Below are 25,623 nucleotides of genomic sequence, written 5' to 3' on the forward strand. Positions count from 1 at the left end.
AAGAAAATTTTATTGCTGACAATGTTCATGACACCTCACAGCAATGCCAGGACCAAGGAATACTTGAAATTTGAAAAAAAATGCCAACTTTCCAAGTCCTTCTGCACAGTGAACACCACAATGACAACAGCCTAGATCTTCCAATAGACTGCAACTCCAGAACTCCTAGGAATGTTGGGCACAACTGAGCATAAATAAAAGCAACTTTTAGGTTTATAACACATACATCAGTTGAACAAGTGCTAACCAAGTCTAAAACTGTACTACCAACTTCCTCATTTCCTTTCTTCCTCTCCCATCCCTGGGAAAAGATGTGAAATACAAGTTATTGCTGCAGTAGGCAAACATTAATAGTGACTGAAACCACTTAACCATCTATTCTTCTTTCCCTTCCCCTCATTTTTATTTTAAGAAAACCAACAGAGTCCCTCTCCACTCCCCAAGAAGGGCTCCGGCATAAGAGAATTTTTCATCCTTTGCTAGTTTGAGTATAGACCTAATTTAGGATTAAATGCAACTCAACATACACTTTATTTCAAGCCATAAATATCCAAGGTTAAGAGATGCTGAGAGAACTGGCTGACAGGACAAGACAAAAACAAAAACTAAATTCTTCCATACCATCCATGCCATGAGCTCACTGCACAGAGGTAATGGCAAAGAGCTGAACCTGAGTACGTGGCAATTGATGGGGACTATTCATGCGTATTTTTCATGGATCTGCCAATCTTCAGATTTCACAAGAAAAACCCTGTGTCCCACAACTCAGCTCTACTCCTTTTCACTTAGCTCAAAGTGTGACCGATGGTAGAAGCCTGATCAAATTCCTTGCTTTATCCACGCTTGAATTAAAGCCTTGCCTCAGCAGACCAAGTTACATGAGCTTTCCCCCTTTCAGAGCATGCCAGACATTAGTGCTGGTGCCAGCACTGCAGGTAACACCAGCAAGTCCCAGGGAGCTCCAGTTTGGTTCCAAAGAGATTTCACCTCTTGGTGAAGCAGTTGGGATTTCTGCATCTCTTGTTAGACACTCCAGTGCTCTGTTTTCATCTGCCAATAACATACTCTTGAAAAATCCAGCCTACTCTGATCTGAGAAGTGGGAACTTCTTCAAATAACTAATCAAATCATGTTCTCATGAGTGGGTCTCAGCTCTCTAGTACTGATGAATATCAAAGAAATTTTCAAAATGTTTATGGGTCAGATAGAGGCACAAAGGCAGCAGTTGCCATTACAGCATGGTTGTGCAGAAGGAGCACTGCCCCTGGCCACAACAGGCACATCAGCTCTCCTGGAAAAGCACCTTCTCACTGTGTCCCTGCCACAGGGAGCACCTGCACACATCCATCTGCAGCCCCGGTCCAAGCCTGCCCGCTGCCCTTTAATTCCTCTTCAGCTCCAGGGATCCCCATGAGCACCACAGGGAGAACAGCAGCTAAGGCTCACCCACCTCCTCTCTGGGGAAGCAAATCAAAGTCCAAATGGTTTCCCTAAAGGGCACCTGCCAAACCTCTGTGCAGGGCCTGGGAGAGAGACAAGGAAGGAAACAGAAGGAAGATTTAGTTTGCTGCCAGGAACCAGAGCCCAACCTCATGGGTGTGGGGAAAAGCGTTCCTGGAACAGGCCAAGGGCTGATAATAACCTTCAAAGGTGCTTCTATGGAAGAGGTCATAGAATAGTTTGAGTTGGAAGGGACCTTTAAAAAAAACCTAGTTCAACTTCCCAGCCATGGGCAGGAGCATCTATCCCTAGATCTGGTTGCTCCAAGCCCCCTCTACCCTTTGAACACTTGTGGAGCAGAACTGCTTGCTTCTCAAGGGACAGACTCACAAATGTGTGACAGGAAGGTGGGCACGTAAAAGGCTGATGGCTTGGGCCAAATGGGGGGAGTGAGCAAACAAGGAGAGAACTGGGTCAGGAGGAGCCTGTGTGACTCAGCCAAGCGCTCGTGCAGCAGGAGTGTGGAAATGTGGAAATCTCCGCGTTTAAGAGCGTGCACACGCAAATGCAATATTTTACAATCCTCCAGCATTTATAAAGTGCTCCAAGCGCTTCACAGTTGTTAATTAAGCAACAGTACTCACAAATCAGAAGCATAAGATTGAGATATAACTATGTCAATTTTCAACAGTATGATAGTTATCATGGTTTAACCCCAGGCAGCAGCTCAGACCCACACAGCCACTCATTCACTCCACACCAGTGCAATGAGGGAGAGAATTGGAAGGCTAAAAGTGAGAAAACTCATGCATTGAGTTTAAAAACAGGTTCATAATTAAAACACAAGCTGCACACAAGCAAAGCAATACAAAGAATTCATTCCTCAGTTCCCATGGGCAGGCAGGTGCTCAGCCATCTCCAGGAAAGCAGGGCTCCATCACACGATGATGATATGGGAAGACAAACACCATCTCTCTGAACATCCTCCTCCTATTCCCCCAGCTCTATACACTGACCATAGCTCCATATGGTCTGGAATATCCATTGGACCATCTGAGGTCAGCTGTCCCACCTGCATCCCCTCCCAGCTCCTTGTGCCCAATCCTGCTCACAGGTGGGATGGATGAGAAGCAGAAAAGGCCTTGGCTGTGTGTAAACTCTGCTCAGCAGTACCCAAAACATCCCTGACTTATCAACAGCTTCCAGAGCAAATCAAAAACACAGCCCCATATTAGCTACTATACAAAAAATTACCTCTACTCCAGCCAAACCCCGTGCAGTAACTTAGGGAATAAAATCTGCTTTTAAGCAGTCACATACCCCAACTCCTCCTGCCTCACAGAGCCCAGGCTGTGTCCCACTGCCAGGCAGCACAGCACTCTCTGAAAGAGGCTGGTGTTGAGGATTTGAAGCCAGACTCCTGCTTCAGAGCGTGCCCGATGCTGAGCCATGCCTTGATCACCAGCCAAGCCCCACACAGAGGTAATCTTACCAAAGTAACACCACTATGTGCCTGTAAATTGTGATTTTGTGCTTGACTGGTGTTATCTGCCTCTTCTTGCACTTTGGCTGTGCAAATTAACTTCAGCAATTTCATCTTAAAGCTTGTGTTTTACAGTACTGATTTCCCTTAAAAGTATTTTTTTTTTTTAGATTTGCTTTTATTAGTTCAACCACATTTGCCAAGTTTCAACAGATGACTTCTTTCTCAGCTGCCTAATTTCAAATTCACCTTTACATATAGCTTAAAAGGGGGCAAAAAGTCATCACAAGTAAGTGGGATGTGATGCTTAACATCAAGGCTTATGCAAATACACTTTAACAGTATCAGTTGAGGGTCAAGAATCATGAATTCACTCTACAACACAGGAGAATTAGAAAGAAAAAGGATGAATCCTAGCCAAAACTTGGAAATATGTATACTCCTGATTAATACAAGGCTACTAAGAAAAAGCAGATATGAAGTCACACCTTGTTTTATTCAAGTGAAAAGCCAAAGTGTACAAGAGCCAAAAAGAACTTATTCTATGCAGTGGCAGACTGAAATACAGCAATATTACTCCTTCAACATTAATAAAACATGTTGTATACAGAGCTTTTTTCTTCTCAGTCCTTGAAACCCTGCCAAGTCATAAGCTTTTTATGGGAACATTGAAATGAATGTTGATCAGAGCCATACCCATAAGAGTTTTAAATTTTACCACCACTTAGAGGCAAGGGCTTCCCCCCGGTCCCTCACGCATCTGCAAATCTGTACATTTTTGAAAAGCCTGATGAATTAAAAAACCTCATACACATCTCCATCTATGAAGATACTGAATTCCCTCTTGGATTACCAGGCCTTGAAAGGATTGTGAACTCCTCTACCCTCTAAAATGAAGCTCCTCAAAGGCAAAATTTTACATTTTATATACAAAACATAGCAGCTACTTGGTAAGTGAAATTAGAGCACCAGAGGTCACCTCATTACCAGGAACACAATATTCTTTTCCCCATTCCCTCCCATATTCATCAGCATCTGTTTTTTTCCAAGGCCTAAGCTTTATTTTTCCAAAAGTTAACACTGGCTCATAAAAACACAATTAGTTTGGAAGTACAAGGCTCCTGGCACCCAGACAAGAGTTGATCATTCACTTGTCGCTTCTAATGTGATAGAGCTTCAACTGAGTTGGAAAACTTTATAAAATAAGGGGCTTCTTCCTATCTAATTAACACAGCAATGAAATTTAACAGTCTGGCATGGCAATTTCTTTCCAGCATTATGTTTTTCAAATAACTCATCTACTCCCACAGTCTACAAGACCTTTTACAACACACTAAACAGTAATTTACCCTTTCCAGCTTAAAGGCTTCAGTTTGAATCCTCTGTATCAAACCAACCAGGGCAGCAAAGATGCTGCACCACAAGACTGCACAAACATCAACTTACCCTACATGCTTTTACATCTATTCTGTAATTGTAGCACTAAAATCTGCGTCCATTGCAATATTTACCCATTTTATCACTGACATAAATTTTAAAAGGTATTAATTAGGTGCACAATGCTTTAAATTTAATAGGGAAATGGACAAAAAGTGCACAGGCTACATCCAAGTAGGTCTCTCTTTCAGGTCCCTGGGCTGGGAACTTGTGTTGTTTGTATACTATCTTGATTTATGTTTATTTAAATAATGCCAAATATTAGTTTTAAATTTACAGTGATTGCTTTATAAGATGTCTCAAATCCTATCAGGATAAAGAGCTTACACTAAACAAAACAGTTTGTTTATACTAGTAATGCATCACATAGGAAATACTTAAAATCCCACATGTTCAAAGCAGGACAAAATTACAGCCTATCTTTCCACAGAGGGTTGCTATCTCCTGCTACCAAGAGCCAAAAGGACCACATGCAGATCACAAGGCCTCTGCAGAACTTCAGTAAAGCTGAAATTGAGTTTTAATGCTACCTTAAAATAACCATTCACACATGCAAACCAATTACTGGTGCAGGTACTTCAGTTTGAAAGCAAAGGCAGAGCAACACCTTGTCCTTCTCTGAAGTACACTAAATATTTACACATTCCTATAGAGATGCCTCTGCATTTCCAAGTCCTGTATTTTGTACTCTGGAACTGTGTTTGTTCAAGGACTAGCAGAGCAAAACCCTCCTCTACAGGTGATGCTCTTTTGTGCTGGGATCACAAATTGAAAGTGGATAAGTACTTAAAATCACGGATCCTGAGTGAAATCTCAGCACACTTTACAGCCTCTCACGTCCAATGACTGCACAAATCTTCTCCTCCATCTATAGACTGAAAAAATATTCCCCCAGTTTGTACACAAATGACAGCAGGTCAGTTTTGAAGGGCAAAGAAGGAGAAAGGCAGCACTCAAAACTCTAAGGATTATTTACGAACAAGCTGAAGCCCTATAAACTTGGCTATTGAAGAAAGACAATCCTCTCTAGCTTATGCCAAGTGGGTCAGACAGAGGAAGAACCTCAGCAGTCTTCAAAGTCAAAGCAGATGGGGAAGTAAGTGCCCATGTGAGCAAAGAGGAAACAAGATTCTATTCATTTTAGCTGGTTTCAGAGCTTCAGTTTTCTAGATACCATTGACTGACAGAAGCAGAGGAGCTCCCTTCTGTAACATGCATTAGAACTGCAGAGTAATTACTCAAGACTGCTATAGATGCAAAAAAAAAAAAAGTCCCAGCGTGTGCAGATTGAGAATGTTGTTTAGCTCAGTAGGAGGGAAGTAGGTGAAGTGGAAGAAAGGTTCTAAGAGGCAGAGAATGGGAGAAATCTTCCTTGCTTTGTAGCTATGAAAAAACCTCTTGGGATTCTTTATCATTAGTGCTTCAGTATCAGAGATATAAATATTTGTGTAGCTGTAAAGTAGATTCTACTTTAGTGCTAATTGTAGCTCTAATTAGTGTGTTTAAAAAAAAATAAGCTTACAAGCACATTTTTACCCTTTTTGAAATAAAAAAGCAGCAGTCCACACATGCCACAGAATGACCATACATCACATTCCTTAAAAAGCTGAAGCTGACCTCTTGGTCCTTTCTCAGGCTTTACATCACCAGACAAGATCTGGGCCAAGACCATTTCCATACACAGGGATGCATCTCTGTCTCAGGCTAACCTCATCATCCAAGTGGTGAAACCTAAAACCAGCTCCTCTCCCCCAGGGTCATGATTGTGGAGCTGGGAATCCCTCCATCTGCCTCAGCAATATAAAAACATCACTGCCTGCAAAATAAACAGCACATGAATCACAGAACAATTGCCCCTCCAGTCAATGCTGCTCATGCCACCCACCAAGGGCTAATAATTTTTTAAGAGATCTCTCTCCCTAAAAAATACTTCATACTCTGAAGAAAGACCTTGTGCAAGTTGAAAACACGCAACTTCTTTTCAATCCACCCAAAGGAAGGATTCCCTCTCCAAATTCCTGGGAGTTTTGCAATCAGACAGAGCAGACCTTGAAGGACCACAGAAATACTTTGAATGAAGAAGTTTTAAACTGAGCTGAGAACAGTGGAAGAAGGAGTATTCAGTGCTGCAGCTTGCTAGGGAGACACAGAAGCCAAGGACATGCTGAGGAGATGCTCATCTTCCAAAGAAAATACTGCTAAGAGAAACAGGCATCCTTCCACAACTTATTTTAGGAGGTGGCTGCTGAGCTGCATCAGCTATTCCACTGGTGTCTCCATGAGTGTTTTCTGTCCAAGACTTCTGCCAGAAGAGCCAGAGCTGCAAAACTTGTAAGAAAACTCAACAGAAAGAGGCACTGAGGGGTTGAACACCACCAACCCAGTTTGGATACACACATCTTCACTTATGCAAACTCAAGTGATCTGATATCCAGGGTGGGTCATGTGGGGCACAGTCAAGATAGAAATACGTATATTAAATCTTTGCTTGTTTTTCTGTGTGTGTAACTATACATCAAAAAATTTGCTAAAATGAGAGGTATGAAGGAAAGGAAAGAGGCTGTGCTATGAGTAACAGAAGCAGGGGGAACTTCAAATTACAAGCTCTTTAGCTTTTTCTCCAATTACTATTTATCATGCATGCTGCAAAGTTAACTACCTTGCTTTAAGTAACTTTTACCATGACAACTCTTCCTTTTAGCAAATATATCATCATTCTCACAGCAACTTCAGATGCTTTAGGATGCAAAGCGAGGACTCCCCAAATCCCTCTCCCCACTAAAAAAGATCCAAACACATTAACCTTGAAGGACCATGGAAAACTGCATTTGCTGAAGTCAAACCATTCTCTGCATGCTGGTATAGTTGGAGGAGGAAACAAAAAGATGTATATACAAGGTAAACTCATGCTGGCTTTTTAACAGCATCTGCACAAAAAAGATTTTTTTTCTATGTGCCATGTACAGTTGACCTGGGATAACACTGCAGTGTGGGGAGTTGAAAAGGGATCACCTGATGAAACAGAAATACCTCCCTCCAAACTATATTGCAGGAATTCCAGCCAAGCACCCCAACCACAGCAAACAGTAAGAGCTTTCTGGAACAGCACACATTCTGTGTCAGCACAGCAGCATTAATACAAAACTCAACTCAAATAAAGGAGCACTGACCCTTTGGAAAGGGTGGGGTTTGGAAAGCCTTCATCAGGCTCCCCCCACACCAAAGACCACCAAAGATACTCCAAGCACTGCAAAAAAATTATTATATCAAAAGGAGGAAAACAATGTCAGCCTTGTACATGTTTTGTTGCTGAATAATGACAGTGTTTACCTTCCCAGCCTAACACATTACTACTCTGGACCCGACTTTAAAACAGAGTACATGACAGAATTAATTATGCCCTTTCCTCTTAACTACCATTCCCTGGTTATTTATTAGCTCAGTCTGCATATATTCATAGATGTGTCTAATAAACAGTGTTAAAAGGACTTAAAACTGATGCCTAAATACTTCCCTCATTTGCAGAGTCCTCTCCATCCTCTGGACAGGCAGTGGCATCAACAAATACAGCCTCAGGCTGCAAATTAGTCACTGCTCAAGCAGTTGAGGGAGACATGGGGGAACCTCAAGCACACTGCAATGGCATGTCTCAAGAGCAGTGCAGTGCTGGATCCCAATCTGTCTCAGAGGGTTCTGCTAAGGACTTTTCCACCTTTTGGCTCACTCACAGTTTGGAGTCTACCAGCCCATCCCCATGTGTTTCTGGAAAAAACAAAAGCTACACCACACAAAATACCCTGAGTTCAGCACCCTGGCAAAGGAATGGCAGATAGATAAACCCCAATGAGCTACCTAAAAGAAAACTAAAGGGAACTCAAAAGCCTCTCTGCAGTTGCCTGTCTTCAGTCTCCTAAAGTCCTCCTTGAAGAAGGACAAATACCAGGGAAAAGCAGATTGGCTTAAACCAGAAATCTTCTCCAATCAATTTTATTTCACCAAGGTCTCTCATCTCAAGGAAAGAAGCTGCTGTGCTGACCATTCACTGGAAGGACATCAAAAGGAAGAGAGGGTGGCTACAGCAGAAAGCAGAGATAGGAGAAAAAAGAAAAGCCTTTCACAGACACTTTGCAAAGAGCACCAGCACTTTTGTCATGGTAGATGTTAGGATGCTATATTCCTACCTGAACACTGCAGTTACTTTTGGCCTCATCCAGGATCAACAAGGAACTCCAGCTAGCACATCAAATTATCTGTATGTCTAGGGATTAACTTCCTGCCTTGCATCACAGGTTAATTAGGTCTTCTCTCCACCACAAAGGAAAACAGTACATTTTGGTACAGCAGCACATTTAGCTCTTCCACCCATCATCCATGGCACCACAGCACTGGATTTGTGCTCAGAATGCCCCAAAGATAGACAGAATTTAGAAAGAGACAAGACCAGGTGCTTTCAATCAACACTCAGATCCTCTCAATGACCAATTATGTGGAATCGGCATTTTAGAGGTGTAGATGGGGTTCAAAGATCAAAAGTGGGTGTTAAATCTGTTCAAGTTCTCCTGTCTTTTGGGCTAAAAAAATATAAAACTCTTCAAGCTTTTTATGATTTTCCATATCAGAAGCTCCTGCCTAAGGGTAAGAGGGAGAGAAGGGGATGGAGGAAGAGCAGCTGTATCTAAAAGACTGGAAGCATGAAGGTTGCATTTCATAACAAAATGATGTTAAGTGACAGCAACAAGTTTACCTTCCAGTGGAAAAAAAATGCAGAGCATCTCTTGAAAAAATTATAAATTGATGAGATTATGCAGTAATATGCAGATATAACCTGTATTTCATTATTCTGCACAACGTCCACTTCATCTGATTCAATGAATAAATGAGGTCCTTATGTCATATTAGAGGCATTACCCCACTTTTGTTTACAACATCTTTCTAGCCTTTAACCACAGCACAGGCAGCACAGCTGGCTGGCAGCTCAACATTTCAGCCCAACGTGCAAAAGAAGTTAAGATAGGAGAAGTGATTCTAAAAAAATCCACAGGAAAAATCTTGCTTCACTTACCTAAGCAAAGTTGTCATTAGAGAGTTTTCCAGTAATAAAATCCAAGAAAAAAAAGCCTGAAAAAAACATAGACAAGGCAAAGTTTTAGTACATAGGATATTACTCTCACTCATATTTTTTTCTTAGGAATTGGAAAAGCCAGTGATTTAAAGAAAAGGTAACTTCCCTCCATTAGTTGCCTTTCTGATAGTTATTTGTAACAAAAAGCTCTTCCTCAGACAATGAATGTATGAGAAACAATAGGGCAGATTTTTCACTGCTGCTGCCAGCATTATACCAGTGCAATTCCCCAAATGTCAATCACGTTGGGCTGCAATAAAACCAGTGTTATCCAGCAGACGAGTCAGGCCTAAGGCAATTAGCTGAACTGCCCCATTTAGATTTTCAGTCATCTCCCCCTCCCACTGAGCTGGATTATCAGAAAGTCTAGACCAAGTCGTGGGGTGGGAATCAAGGAGTCACCCATGTTCACACACAGAGTAAGGCTGAAGATGGCCAGAAACAAAAATGCTTCTTATAAAAAAGATACCCAAACCACCCCAAAGCTAATTGCAAAAGACTGAGGCAGAATAACACATACCAATATTAAGAAAGCTGGGAAGTACAAGACCTCATTATAGGCATAAAAATCTAAAGCAAAGTACAAGTTACTGGCAAAAATGGCATGTGGCCATGACAGGTTTTACCACAATCACTGCTACCAAAAAACCCAAAAGCTTGTTGAAACTCATGAATGCAGACTGGGGGGGGAAAAAAAAAGAAACCACACACCCAAACTAACTGAATATGGATGACTGCAAGCCTCCAAATCATAGAGGGAGTTGACCACTGTTTAGGAGGAAGAAATCATTGCTTGTTCCAAGATTAAAAACTTATAATTCTGGCCCCAGCTGAAGCACTATCATTCACTAATCTGCTGCAATTTAGTCGGGCTGATCCCCCGCTCAGACAGACGGGGCATTATCAAAAGTTCCTCCATTCATTTCGCTTCCTGTTAGGCAGTGAAAGCCCCTTTCATACCCTCCTCCAGAGGCTGCTGAAGCCAGGGAAGAGTTTCTGATAGAGAAGATAAGGTAGTTGGATTTATTCATGAGAGGACGAAGGGAAGTTGTACAGGCTGATTACAGCTGCTCCAAAGCTGAAAACTAGAGGTTTGGAGAAGGGAGGTACAAGATGATGGATTTCTTATTAAATAAGCATTATACCACTACCATTATTGTTAGAAGTAGTATTAACTCTCCTGATACTTAACTACAGGATTGAGATTTTACTCTGAACTTGGCATCATCAAATAATAATTAAATTAAATAATTCAAAAATACGTGGACAAGGCAGAATGTGGTATTTTTTAGGAGACTGAGTAAATAAGTTTTTAAAAAATAGAATACCTAAGAGCAAAGGATAAACTAGCCAGAGTCAGAGGGAAGACACTAGAAATGGTCTCCAGATTGAGACTGTTCACATATCATTTTCAGGGTCAGATCTTGTTCTCATTGTCGACATGAGCACTCTCAGACTTCAATGGGGCAGGATGGTGATTTCCACATTACTTAACATGTGTCAGCAATTTTGAACAGTTGCTTTGCAGATTCTTAGAGCAAACCAAGCAAAACCTCAGCAGTGAGAGCCCAGTACAGTACTTGGCGGATGAAAAGCTGCCTGGAAACTCTATCAAGTCTCTGAAAAACATTCCCCCATTAATGTTCAAACAATCTGGTATAGTTAGAATAGTTTTTAAATGCAACAAGATGGAAATGCAAACAAAAACACATTTCTCAAGTTTAAAGGGGTCGAGCCAAAGCAGCAAAGCTCTACCAGAAGTTAGGGCTAACAATGATGGTTACAGGGGTAAACCCTCCCTCTTCCTTCCCCTCTCCCAGACTATTCTTCTCCAAATGAAGGAGTAAAATAAACAAGAATCAAAATACCCACAGCAGAAAACCACAAGCAGCTTTAAAAGAAAGAATATAACTCAGCTATACCTCATCATTATTCCATCCAATCCAAATACATATCAAGTCTTTAACTAGTTTTCCCCTCTGACAATACTAAATGAGATAAAAACAAGCAAAAATTATAATTTTTTAATACACTATTATGTGAGTGGGAAAACTTAAAGGCACCAGTGTGAATTAGACCAGGATGGTAAATCTCTGTTGGGCAGAAAGAGGGAATAACCAAATCTAGAATGGCATGAAGACCCAGCAGAGATGGTTCACAGGTCACCACAGGGAGGGTGAAGTATCAATGGTACTTATGGAAATGGGGACAAGGCTGACAAATTAACTCTTGCCTAGAAGAATATTCATATGCAATCAAACAGCATCAAGCTACAACAAAATCCAGAGCTTATTTTGATCCACCTCCTCCTTTAGGTTATTTTATATATACTAGACAAAACTTGAGCACAAACTGTACAGATCAGTTTGCCCAGTGGTCATATAATTTCTTCTCAGTGATCAAAGAATCAGGGAATGAGGAGACAGCAGCCTCTTTTCCCTCTTTTCTATTCCCACCCTAGCCTGCATCTCTGCAGACACATCTGCAAACAGGCAAAGCTCAGCTGGCACCCACGCTCCCCACTTTGTGCTGCAGTGGGATCTCGTCTGTTGTAACCACCAACTTCAATCATAAACTACAGCAAACTCTGCAAATGCTCAGATTTAATTGGTACCTCAGAAAAAGCTGCCAAATCTCAGATTCCCCCCATAATAAGTAAGGTAATATTGCTCCCCTATGTTCACAGAAACTTTGCAACACAAATATGAAGGGACAACAAATTGTTATAAATCTCCAACATACAAAAGCAATTTTACATGTTAATTTGCAGTTTCACACTATGAATAAGGACAAATTTATCAAAGCACAAAGGGTGTTTCCTACAGTGGGAATGTAATGGGATGACAAGACAGCCTGCTTGTGCTGCATGTTTGGTAAGATTGTTGGGTCTTCCTCGTCACAAAACAACTCTTGTTACACCAATATTTAATTAAAAACAAGCAGAAGTCCACCCAAAATTTCTCCCTTCTTTTCAGGTCCAAGGAACCTACAGTGGAAAGTTAGAGCTGATACTGCATCACAAGGAAATGAAGAGGCATGCAGGAGATTTTCCTTGGTCTTTTCAGCTTAATAAAGCCCCAACTGCAGCAATGTTACAGCAGATGCAAGGGAGTCAGAACAAGTCTGAACACTCTTGCCACTCAAGCTGACAGACTACAGAACACCACAACCAGAGGCCCAGGCCCACTGGGTACAGTGCTGGACACAACTCATTTTGTTCAGTGAAAATATGACTCTACAAATATGACAATTTCAAGAAAGCCAAAAAAGAACAGGTTTAATTGGCTCCTTCTGCAAAGTCAAAGCTGGTTGTTGTGATGATGCCAGGGTTTGGAGGTCAGTTTGGGTTTTTTTTAATAACCCCAAAACCTAAAAGCTTCTACTTCTAAAGACCACCTTATGTTTCTCATAGCCTGGGTATGGATGTACAGATGCCCAGTTTCTAGCATCTGTACTGTCAGTAGTTACACTTGGACTACCTGTGACTGAAGGCAAGAGAAAACTTCAATTGCAGTTCCATTGTCACACAAGTCTGCAATTCCAGATTCCTACACGCATTGCAAGGGGCATGTGGCATTACCAGTGGCTGCAGCAGAGTTCAGGGAGAAAAATCAGCAAAGAAATCCAAAATTTGGAGAGCAAACCCTGCACATGCAAAGCAGGCTTTGCAAACTCATGACGCACTGCAAGAGGAAGGATTTTCCATCTCATCTCCAAGCACACACTGCAGTGCCAGGGAGGGTAGAGCACTGCCAGAGCATGCACAGGAGGAGGTTTGTCTGCTAACAGAATAAACAGCCTTGACTAAATTCTTGTAACCAATTAAGCAACAATTCTCCACTGAGAAAACAGCATCTCCCAGCTCCCTGCCTAATCCTCAACTCCTGCTTCTTTAGCTGGCTTTAGATTTTTTAAGTCTTCCATTTTTCTTCAGAAGCAGAAGACAAATGGATGCCAGTTCTGCAGACATCCTGGTTGCAAGGCTTTCATTTGCCTTTTAAAGACCATCAGTACTCAGAAGTGACTTAACACTAATGAGCTTTCACCAGCAAGTCTGCAAACATTAATACATGTGAGTAGGCATGCTAAATCCACTCAAATTACTTATCTGCAAGGCTCTCTTCCAGCCTGGACTGGACTTCAAGCCAAGGAATGATGAAACCTGGAAGGTAACTATGGATTTTCTCTCATCTGCATCCCTTTGTTAAGCTACTCAGTGATGCTAAGCAGATGCATTTTGAATGTGCTGGTTCATCTCATGTAAAGGGGTGAGAAAAGGAAAAAAGAGTCAAAATAGTACTTATCTGGAAAAAAAGCAAATATTTTAAACTAAGTACTGCTACTGTTTGTAGAATGGCCTGTAAGAAGAGATATAGCTGAAATTCCTTTAAATACATGTGTTCAGTTTTTGAACTGCAAACAAGTCAATCTGACAAACCAGCTCAGTTAGGATTGCTCCAACAAAGCCAAGGGTCTCGCCCCCCACCCTTTTCCTAAGTAAGCCAGCACAAGTTTCTGGCATAGGCACTGGTGTGTGAGATTTTAACATTCCCCTTTCCATAAACAGTCATACATCAAGCTCTAAAAATTTGTTTCACAGAAACATTTGCACTAGTAAAACTCAATTATTCTAATATTTGTATGACACATGCAGGAGGGGTACATAAAAAGGTTATGGTGAGCTCATTTAAGAATTTAAACAAGAACTTGATAAAAAGGTTTTGAATTATTCACTCAGCTCAACTATTAAATCAGGCTTCCAAAGGAGTCTTTAAACAACAGCCCAGAAGACGCTGTATTTATAACAAAGAGGCAGCACTGAAGCCATCACACTGTCTCACAGCACAAACCATTCATAATTACACTGTAAATGCACACAGGCACACTATCGTGCCTTGGTCACAATCCTGCCAGATTAACTGGACACTTTCAACATTTATACAAATATTCCTGTCTGGAGAGGCAGCACCACTTCTGTCTAAATATCTTAAGTGCTGCCTTTTAGGCTAAGAAAGAGCCATTTCTTCAAGAACATCCAAAGCTGAAACACTCAGGAACAGTACTAAGCAAGACAGAGACAATCTTTTACAAGTATTTATTTACTTTTATACCAGTCCATTTGGGCTGGCACCAAGTATTTTGCTATGCCCCTCAAAGCTTCAGAGCCAAAATCAAGTGAAGACATCACCATGCATCTCAGTTACAAACTTCCACACTAGGTTTACACACAGCACAGCAATTTTCTCAATATTTGCTACTCACACACACACCAAACATTTTTCCAAACCTCAGGGCCCACTTGAAATAATGGCCATCTTAGAGGGAGGAAAAACAGAGGGCTTGGAAGAGATAACATGAGTGCTGCTTCGCTTCTCTGGTACACACATCCTCTCACCACCTGCTTCCTTTCTCCCCATCCCTTTTTTCCCACCTCGCAGGCTGCTCTTAGTAGTTCAGCTCCATGAACACGAGCCAAGATTTCCTCTCAAAATAACTACTCCAAGACCATTTCAACTATGAGCATCACCCTCAGAAACATTCCCTTCTGCATATCATCTTCTCTCCTTCATCAGTCTGTTCCCAAATGAATGCATTGGCTGGTGATATAAGGTCATGAAGTTGTGGAAAAAAAAGCAGGATACCCTCCCACTGCATCCAGCCAGAGCAAGGGCAGATGAGTCAGTCTCCCAATATAGTTGGTTTCAGGCATTTCTGGCAGCATTATTTTAATGACTATTTAATTTCCTTCAGCCATCTCATTGAGACAGCTCAAGTAAAGTATTAATGAAGTGCTTGAACACTCTCACTGTCTGGAGGAGACACGGGGTGTCACCTAACCAGCTGCTCAAGATTCACACTTAGCTGCTCTGGTCACCAACAGAGCCAAAAAAAAAAGGATTTTGGCATCAAATGAGCTAAGGAAAGATTTGGGTGTGAGACGCATGAGGCAGAACTACCACAGTAACAAATACCTCTGAGCCCTGAGCAGAACCAGCAGCACATCAATCTAAGAAAACCATAATCCATTAAAAACAAATAAAAATCTAAGAGTATCTTGCAGTTTCTGAAGAAAGGAGGATTTGGATGGTTTGGTTTTGCTGTTACAAAGCCAAGCCATTGTAGCAGTGCCATCAGCAACACATCTCCTGAAACTTTTTTATGTTTTTCAAACCTATAAATGCAAATCTGCTGATGTACTTTCCTTCAAACCTTCATCCCATCTCCTCACCCACATGTTCTTACAAATCTATCTGAGGCACTGGTTTTCCTGGCTATGGGTAAGGCTCAACACCTGCACCACTGCAAATGTAATTATGGCAAAATACCATGCTATTTGCAGACTTCCTGTTCATCAAATAATATTAGTGTACCTTTGCCTTGAGCAATTATTTACAGAGCTGGAAATCCTGAAGCAACACTGGAGATCACAGAAGCATTCTGCTGTCCACCCCTCCATTATGCAATGATGCTTTGTGTTAGCTTTTGGAAGTACTCAGAGGGGAATACAAAATCATCAAAATAATTCTTTATAAATCTGTCCAATGAAAAGGAGAGGAAAAAAACCATAATTCAGTTCAAACTCTGCATTAGCTTACTCCAGTTGAGACTGGGAGGCATTTTACACTTCAGCTGGATTGGCAGCTCAAATTCAACTTCAGGCTCCAACGCAAGCTTTAAGTCAAATTCCTCAGCAGAGTAAAACCCTTATTAGCCTGTCTTCACTGTAATTTTAATCTTACTTAATTCTGAGTATGTAATTTATGTTAAGAATAACCCACTTTTTTTCAGAACGGGATATACTACATACAGAATTAGTCCCTGGCTAGCACAGTTCAGGTTTCCCTTAAAGAAATAATTTTTTACATATTGACAGCAAAGGAAAAAAACACTGAAAGCTTAAAAAAAACCCCAGTTTTCATAAATGCATCACAGATGGCTGCATTAATTCACCTAATATATCCCTAAACCATCAAAACCTGGCCATGCAGCCTCATCTCAAACCAATGATATGTGCTAGAAAGATGTTTGATCTATTTAAAAACTGACACTTCTTTTTCATCACTCAAACAAGGGGTGAGAGAGGGGAGAAAAAAATTTGTATTCCTAGATTTTAAAAGCAACAAGAGCATCCCTTTTCTTCTCCCATTCATCCTTCCCAATTTATGATTACAAAATAATTTTTTTTTAAAAAAACCACCAAGAAAACACCTTGTAAGGACAACGATTTCATGTTTCACCAACAGGACAAAATTAGTAACAACTTCTCTAGCTGAAATGAAAACAAATTCAAAGCAGTGTCTGAAATTTACAAAGTAAGTTTTAGAGTCCAAAGTGTCAATGAACCTGACCCACAGCACCCACCCATACCAAGCACTATTTACATCCTGTAGCCAACCTAAAGCTCAGAAGCCCCAGTTACTATCTCTCCCTATCACAAAACATTCACTACGTATTTCCTCCATTATTTGCATGGTTACTTAGGTTTTGGGGTTTTGTTTGCATTTCTTTCACGGCCACAAAGTAAAAACCCAGGAAGATCTCACACCCAAGCTCAGAGGAAACCCCGAGTGAATTATACCACGGTGGTTTCCCATCCTCCTTCTGCACTTGCTGCTGCAGTTTTTTGTTGTCCCTTTGCCTCCCACTCCTCTTTATGAGGTAAAAAATTAGTTCAACCCCTATCACCCATCCCCATGCCTGCAAACCAATAAATCCTTTTTACTGAAGCTTACACCCTGCCACAGCCTACTTGTATAATCAGAATAGGAGAGACAGGGAATAGCTAAGCATTTGCCAAGTGAGTGATTTGAGAGTGAAATGCAAGAGATGAACACACCAGAGGAGCTGGACTGTGCCAAGAGCACGAGCTCAGGTCTGTCCCATGTCACAGGCTGGCATCAGAACACCAGAAATCTGAATGACTTGCATTAAAATACCCACTAAGGGAAAAAAAAAAAAAATCCTCACTCCCTTTACCCTCTAGATTTTCCTCCATTTTGTGTGGTGCAGAGTTAAGGAGAGGGTTTGCAGGACTTTGCAGCACGTTCTGCAGCACTGTGCTGGAAGCAGGAGCTGTTTGAGGAAGGGAACCAGAGAGGCCCTGGACAGATGTTTCCATTCACCCACGCTGCCAAGGAACAGGGAATGCTGAGTTCACTACCTTGGTGTTATTTACATTTCACAACATCCAGCAATAACCATGCCACAAGCAGTTTAGGAAAGGAAAAAACCATGCAGCCAAGGAGTTTTATCATCGTCTTCATTAAAAGGGCAAAAATTAAACTTTTTTTATTCCAGTTCTGAAACTTTACCTGGATTCATTTTGCCAATGAAACAGGACACAAGTATCCCAAGCCCCATCCACTTTGAGATAATTATCAGCCTTTTGCACACATGATTACTTCTGGGGTATCAGAGATGGTTAACTGTGCCACCCCAGAACCACCCGGACATTTTCTTTCCACTTTCCAAAATAAACTGATTTTTGATCTAGCAGAGAGTACAGTTTCTCCTTCAGCAACTGTGCCACAAACCAAATGCTCCAAAGACCAAACCTGAAAATATCCTTGGTGGAAGGGTGCATTTCAGAGGCATTCATCCAAACCTCAATCCTGAGACCCAACATGTTTGATAATGAGCTGCCAGATCCAGTCTGGCAACTAGAACAGCTACTCCAAGTGCTGGCCCATCCACCTGAACACACAGGAGTGCTAGACACGGACCACATGCAGCAATGTGCTCTGCACGTCCCAAGCTGCTCCCTGCAGCAAATGATAGGAAGGGTGATGAGGGAAACATCAGTATTTTCCACGCAGTATTATGATCCTCCAAGTCTCTCTGAGCCAACAGCAGAGGGACAGAGAAAATAATAAGGCCAGTATTAGCCATTTCTATAAATGTCAGTACTTTCTGGAGCTTTCAAAGGGGTTCTGTATCTCAGCAGAGACACTGTATCATGTTTCTCAGCTTCGTGCTGGTGAACACTGCCCAGACAGGGCAACTTTACTGGGAGTGAGCGCAAGGCTCCCCCCTGCCACTGCCACAACGGGACACCTTCCTTCCCAAAGTAAACCAGACACTAATGCTATTTATGGATCCTGCTGCAGAACCAGACAGGCTTCCCAGCCACTATTCATCAACGTGCAAATAGGTTTTATCCAAGGCAGGCAGAAGAGATTTGAAAGAAAAAGTTCTGAAGTTCCGTCTTATTTTTTGAAAGAAATAAATATCTGAAGATTAGTTGGAAATTCAACACAGAACTGTACCACCTGCAAATAAAGGCTGATCACAGATTCCATGGAAAACACTTTATTTTTTAAAAAATTGGCAATTTCAAATTAGCTCCTAGCAAACATCCATGGAAAAGGCAGCCAGTTGATGTACTAAGGGACAGACTCCCTAAAGAACATCAGCTCTATTAGTCCTCCACATCCAGAAGAAAGGCAGGGAATATAACTGTGAAATCTTCCTTACTCTGCAGAAAAAAAAGCACTACATCAGTTTCCAGAGACACAGATGAACAACACTCACCAGCATTACTTTTAAACCTTAACACAGCAGACTCCACCAACTTGTCTTCCTATGTCTTTGGGGTTTCAGTGGGAACTACAGCTTTGTTCTTACAAGCATTTTTCATGGAAGCACCTTTGCATTTAAAATGTCAACTGTAAATGCATCTGCTATTCAGATAAAGCACCCACAAGCACTTAATTTCATATGCAACAAGTTTTACAAAGTTCTCAAAGAGCCCAAGGACATTTGGAAGGATAGAATCAAGTTTAGATTGAGTCTTAGCATATCATCAACCAAAAAAAAATCTATTCTTAGATATCTCCCTTTGGTGATTCCTATAATCTTCCTTTTTTTTTTCCTCCTACTCCTTTGAGAAAGTAAGTTGTTTGGTTATTTGAAAAAAAAAAAATGGAAGAACCTGTTTTGCAAGGCGTACAAACAAAGCAGTATCTTCCAAAAAAAGAAAAGCTCATTCAAAAGTATGTAAATATTAGGGCTGGTAACACAAACAATAAAACCACAGGAAACACAAGAAATTAAGAATAGATCAGGATTAATTCAATTTCCTGGCTGCTGGATATATAAGCGCTTTCCTGGGTTGGATGTATGAGACAAAATTTATTTTCTAAGTAACAGACATCAGGGAGTTAACACAGGTAATTTAAAGAGGCAGGGAGAAATGAGTGTGTGTTCTGATCCTGCCTGGCACATCAAGCACCAAGGGTTCAGCATCCCGTACTCAGCAGTGAATTCAATTTGCTCAAGTCACAGGGAAGGCAAAAACCAGGACTGCTCCTGTCTCATCACAGGATGCTGCTGAGAGCCCAGTGCACACCCAAAAGGCTGCTCTTCAACCAGGGACAGCTCGAAGCACGAAGCAGAGGTGACAATTGGTTCCCAACGTGCAGGGTGGTCCCTGCCATCTCCACCCTGCAACTCTCCCTGGCTGGGAGGCAAACTCTGAGCTCGACCCTGCATTCCAGCTCGGGTGTATTCCCAAATTGCTCATTGCTGCTAGGCTTTCATCTAGCAGCATCCCAACTGTTCTTTCTCTCCTCTCCATCCATGGGCGTATTTTTTTTCCCCAACCAGCCAGAAGCAACAAGGTCTCAAGTAGACAGAGCTGTACATCTCTTGTGTGGGAATTTAAAATGCTGCTCTGCCAACAATCACAGCCACAATAACACAACCACACTGCAACAGCTCCTGCTCCTCAGTCAACTTCCACCAAATGTTAAACCAAGTCTCTATCCCCAAGGTATCCAGTGGCTCAGACTCAGACTTATCTAAGAATCAAAAAAAGTCCTGCAAGGGAACAATTTATTTCCTTCACTACAAACACCAAGTGAGGAACCTTCCCAAAGAAAAACTTCAACAAGACTTAGAAAAACTTTAACAAGACTTAGAGCTCGTTTCCTTCAAAATGGCCTAGGTTTCTCTTTGCACTAAGATATCATAAGCCCAAGGCATTAATACACACAGGTATTTATGCAAATACTATTATTCTTTCTTAATTAATATCAGTAGCACGGATCAGACTGGATTTTTAGTAAAAATTGGCAAAGATTTTACAAATTAGTTCTGGGAGGGAGAGAGGTGGGAAAATCAGGACTCCTCTAAGCAGAGTATTGAAAAGCTTGATAAGTTTATACTGACTTGATACATTTTATCACAATGCTTAATCTTTTTATATAATGCAATTGTACAGTAACTGTTTGACTGCCATTTATCTGCTATCTCACAGTATTACATGATAACACAGAGGGGATGGGACCTGCAAATAATCCAGGAAAGAAAGGGTAAAAAGCAAATTCATGTTTTGTACCTTCAGGAAGATGTATACATTTCCAAGCACTTTCCTTGCCACAGGTCCTCCATCTTCCTCTAGTAGTTTTGAATTTTCATTTCAAAACTTGTTCTCCACATGCTCAAGTGTTTTCTCTGCCTGCCAGAAGGTGTTGCTGGGATAGGATCTCTCATTAGTCTCAAAGAACCTGATGACTTCTGAACTTTGAGATTATAAAGCAAGAAAGTTACTGAACACTCACATAAAAGTCGATTGGCTAAGAAAAAGCAGCACAAAGTCCTGCCAAAATCCTAGCTAATCTGATAAAGGAAAAACCAGGGAGGTCTAAGCACTAAACCCCACAGTTTAAGCAGAGCCAATTCCAACTGCAGAAGGAAGCACATCACATTCAGCAGAGCACCTCTCCTTCTGAAATGCCATCTGAAAATACAATATTTTACCACCTTACTGCCCATAGGTAAATTGCAAAATTCCCAGAACACAGAAAAAAAAATGGATGAGACTGACAGGTAAATTTCCTATCAATAACAAACACAACTGGAATGAGGGAGAAAAAAATTTACAAGACCTACGAGACACAAAGCCAGTTAGCACTTAAGTACTTCTTTAATTCTCCCATTTTCAATGCACTTCACAAAAAATTAATCCTCTTAACATCCATGCAAACATATTTATTATCCACAGTAGTAACTTGTAAGCTCTTCATGCAACGGTCTACTTCTTTTTCTTGCCTAATACACTGCCCATGAAAACAAGGATCAAAGCCCTGTTTTAACTGTGGGAGAGCTCTCAAGAAACCTGCTCCTATCATCCCACTCCCATCAGCTTCTTTCACAGGGACAAGAAAGGCACCTACTCAAGAAAATACATTTATAAGCTAGTTAAAAGCATTTTATGCTAGTTAAGTGCTCAGATCTCAGCCTCCGTGCTACAAACAAACTCTTCTTCAGGCTACATAACCAAAAGACTCTTCCAAAATTCATTAGTAGCTCTGGCCAGGGGGGAAAAGCAGCTCCAAATTTTGGAGACTCCCCACTGCACAAATGGATTCACACTCCTGTGCCCAACTCAGCAGGAGCCACCAGCACTCAAATGCAGCCACACAGTGGGTACCAACATAACCCCCAGCACCCCCCCACAATGGGTCTGAGGACAAATGTGTATTTTCCTGTTGGCATCTGCACCACAATAGAGAAAAACCTGCAGTTAACAAACATGTGCAGCAACCTTTTGCCTTGAATCAAACAAAAGTGTAAAGAGACACCTGGACCTTGTGAAATGAATGTTTATTACACAAGGCCTTCTTTTATGACAGTACATATAAAAAGGGTTTAGTCTTTATTTCTATACCCAGCTGAGACAACCTACTTTCTCTGCAGCTGCTAGGAGAAGAGAAACTATAAACATTTACATTTAATGTAACAAAAGGTTTGCTCACCACCTCTTGTGTTCCACTGTGCTCTTCGATGATGATCACTCATCATAAAAATGGGTGGAGTGGCTGCAAAACACTTAGCGATGGAAAAACTGACTCCCATGTTCAAGAGAGGTTCCTGCACAGGCTGAAAACCCCACTAATGTAATGGAGTGGTGTCATTACTCCCAGGATGGGAAATCTTTGGGCTACGGATGCAAACACATCTGCTGCACAGCACCTGAAGCAGCCTGTTCACTTTATCTGAGAATCACCCTCTGCACCAACTCAAAGACCTTCAGATCACAGTACAGAAACTGTTTTAATCTAAGCCACACGTAAACTCAATCAGCTCCAGTTTGGTTTTAAACAATTAAAAACCAGCACTCCCAAGTACAAAGTGCAGACCTGAAGATGTCCAGTGTTGTCAGCACTGCAGCCTTGCTGCTGCAGTGAAAGATTTATGGTAACAGGGAACAAAACAACAGAACTCATCACGTAACACTAGAGGTACATCACGTAAACCTCACTCTTTGGCTGACTCACTAAGTGATATTAACTAAAAAAAAAGCAAGTCCCAGTTTTGCTGCCATCTTTCTTGCAGGTTCAGCACTTAGGAAGCTGTGCACAAGCTCATGAGCCAAAAGAAATTAGTCTGTATAAGAGGCAAATATGGCCATCCTGTCCTCCCCTTCCCCCCAAAATAAATCACTTCCCCCCTTCCTTTAACACCTGCTTCCTCCATCCAAGCATTCATTGTCCCACTGCTATTATGGGACCAAAGACTTAGGCATCCCAGAGGAAACTCAGGAGGGAAAACAGCATGTGTAAAGTGACCAAGACTCATTCCCTTCAACAATCTCACTCCCACCATCCCTTATTTTCCCTCTCTTCCTATTGACAGCAAGTTTCAAGAGTTGGCAGGGCGTCGATATCCATACATGCTGGGAAGCTGAATGTGTCACACATCCTGGTATTGAACCCCACTGTGCCCACAGTCACTGGTGTGGACTTTCCTTGCTCTCACATCTCCCCAAGAACCCACAACCAACACCACAGGGCAGGAAACCCATGGCCTGACCCAGCACAGCTTTCTGTATTGTTGCCCTGAAGGGAGAGACTTCACACAAGCAGCCACACTGTGCATCCCTAAAAAGTGGCAGAAGCAGAGCAACACCAGGCACATGGCAAAAGAAGCCTTTGGGCAAACCCATCCTCAGCATCAACCTCCACCAGGTGGTTTTTAACTGCTGTGCACACTCCCACCCCCACTTTAATCTTCCCTCCACTGGAAACAGGGATACCTGCAAGAACAGGATGACTGGGCCAGCATCCATGCGTGACACATGCCAGGTGTGTTAATCCGTGGAACAAGAATGGGTGAGTCACTAGTTTGAGTCTGAAGACAGTCCAGTTTAGAACAACTGCTCCGTGCCAGAATCTTTGTTTGTAATGGTTTTACTAAGTGCAGCATTCAGATTTACAGAACAGTTACACCACTGAGGGCAGAGACACACTGGGAAAAAGACTGACTTTCCCAAGTAACTATGCCAGAAACCTCAGATACGGTTTAGATGAAGATACAAATATGTCGCAGATTTTAGCGTAACTTGCTGCTCAGTTTGCATTAGTCATGGGTGATAAAAAGCACAGAAGACTCAAAGATGACACATGGGGCACTTTCTCTCCACACAAAGTTTTGATCATCATCATCAAATGACCTTTAAGATGACCACTTTAAATCATGCTCACAGAGGAAAAAGTCTCACCAAAATTCAGCCTCATTTTTAAATTAATAATTCATTGCTTATTTCCTTTTCCCTTGCTCTCAGAAATAAAACCTGAAAGAGCTGCTACAGAAGAAAATCCTTAAATCCTTCCTTTTACAGTGGATCAGGCTAATCTTAGCGGTGCTGCCACACTGTAAATAACATCTCACATTAAAAAACAATTTGGGGAGATCTCTCACCGTGTATTTTGCAAATGTAACATTAAAGTAAAAACAGTTCAGCAACAAGACTAACGGGAAAGTTATATCAGCCACCTGAAAGTAGTCAAAAAAATACAAAAAGAGACTAGAAGCAGTCAGAAGTTGTGGCAAATTTTGCATAGTCTATTAGAAAATTTCACAAGTGCTTGAAACAAAGACACAATGGATCAGTTGCTACCTGTGCTCGTACATTTTAAATATTATCTCAGAAGAGCAGCTCCACAGGATCCAATGAGCAATCAGTCCCTACATCATGATTTTCAAGGAAATAAAAAGGTGACCACAGGAAAGGATCAAACCTACAAAAAAATTTTGACAGCTCAGTTGCCACATTGACTGAACAAAATACTGTGACCAGTTTTGGAAAGACAAGAGCAGCCAAACAGGAAAATTATTTATTATGAACAACTTAGAGAATCACAAAAATAAAAAAAAGAAAAATTTGCCTGAAGAGATTGGATCATTTTGAATATAAAAGCAAATTCACAGTCTTTATAAGGGGAAAGAGATTCAAGAAAAATCCAGGTGGTCCAGGAGAATTAACTTTGTCAAGAAAACCTGCAGAATTACGAGTTCACTGGTGAAGAAGCACCACTCTGGATTCTGCAGCCAAGGCCACAGTCAAGGTCCTCCACCAACCATGGAAGCCCCTAAGGCCCACACCACCAGCAGACCTCACCCAGAGGCATCAAACCCAACCTCACACCCAAAACATGCTTGGACTATACTGTATTTCAAGCCCTCAACACAAGTGCTGTAGAAGGTGATGATTTTAGTTTTAGGGGTAATTTTTCCTTATGTTTTCTCCAATCCTAGATTAAATATTTGAGCATTTGGACTGTGAGAACTTCATTGCTATGCCAACAAAGAATTCACCTTTTTCTCATGCATATTACAAACCACTCAATAAACTCTGCAGCATCAGATTTGTAAGTTTCTTCTCAATATATAAAAAATAGTCTTGTTAGACTGCGTGACCATGTCACAACATGTGATCCATTACAGCTACAACAGAACTAAAGCTTACTTTTTCCAAGGTATCACACTTTGTACTTTTTAAGGACTGTTGCCTACTTAAAAATATTTGTGATTGCACTTTCTTCCCCTAGTCCTCAACAATCTAGCAAACTATCTAAAATGGTTATAAAGAAAATTTTAAAAAACATTCTTAAAATGGCAGAACTTATTTTCCAGAGATTTCTCTTTGCTCTTGAACTGCTGTCTTACAGAACTTAAAAATTAAACACTTTGACTTTTAGCACACTGGCTTATCTCAGAAACATCTATCTCCCATGTCATCTTCACATGCTATAAAAAAGGGATGGGCACCACAGTCAAATGCCTTCTTTGCAAATGGAAAAGCACTTCCAGGAGTTTAGGTTTCTCCTGGTGGAAGCATCCAACCCTCTGCCACAGC

The 25,623-nt window shown here is 41.3% G+C and overlaps 1 protein-coding gene across 1 annotated transcript in view; it reads right to left on the reverse strand.

The window, feature by feature from the left end:
• AKAP13 (A-kinase anchoring protein 13) overlaps positions 1-25,623 on the reverse strand; it is a 206,499-nt gene that overhangs the window by 176,765 nt on the left and 4,111 nt on the right. The window contains exon 2 of the mRNA XM_036389369.2: positions 9,423-9,478. The gene's annotated coding sequence lies outside the window, so the exon portion shown is untranslated. The remainder of the gene's footprint in view (positions 1-9,422; positions 9,479-25,623) is intronic.

This window comes from Molothrus ater, chromosome 13, assembly GCF_012460135.2.
Source record: "Molothrus ater isolate BHLD 08-10-18 breed brown headed cowbird chromosome 13, BPBGC_Mater_1.1, whole genome shotgun sequence".
NCBI lineage: Eukaryota > Metazoa > Chordata > Aves > Passeriformes > Icteridae > Molothrus > Molothrus ater.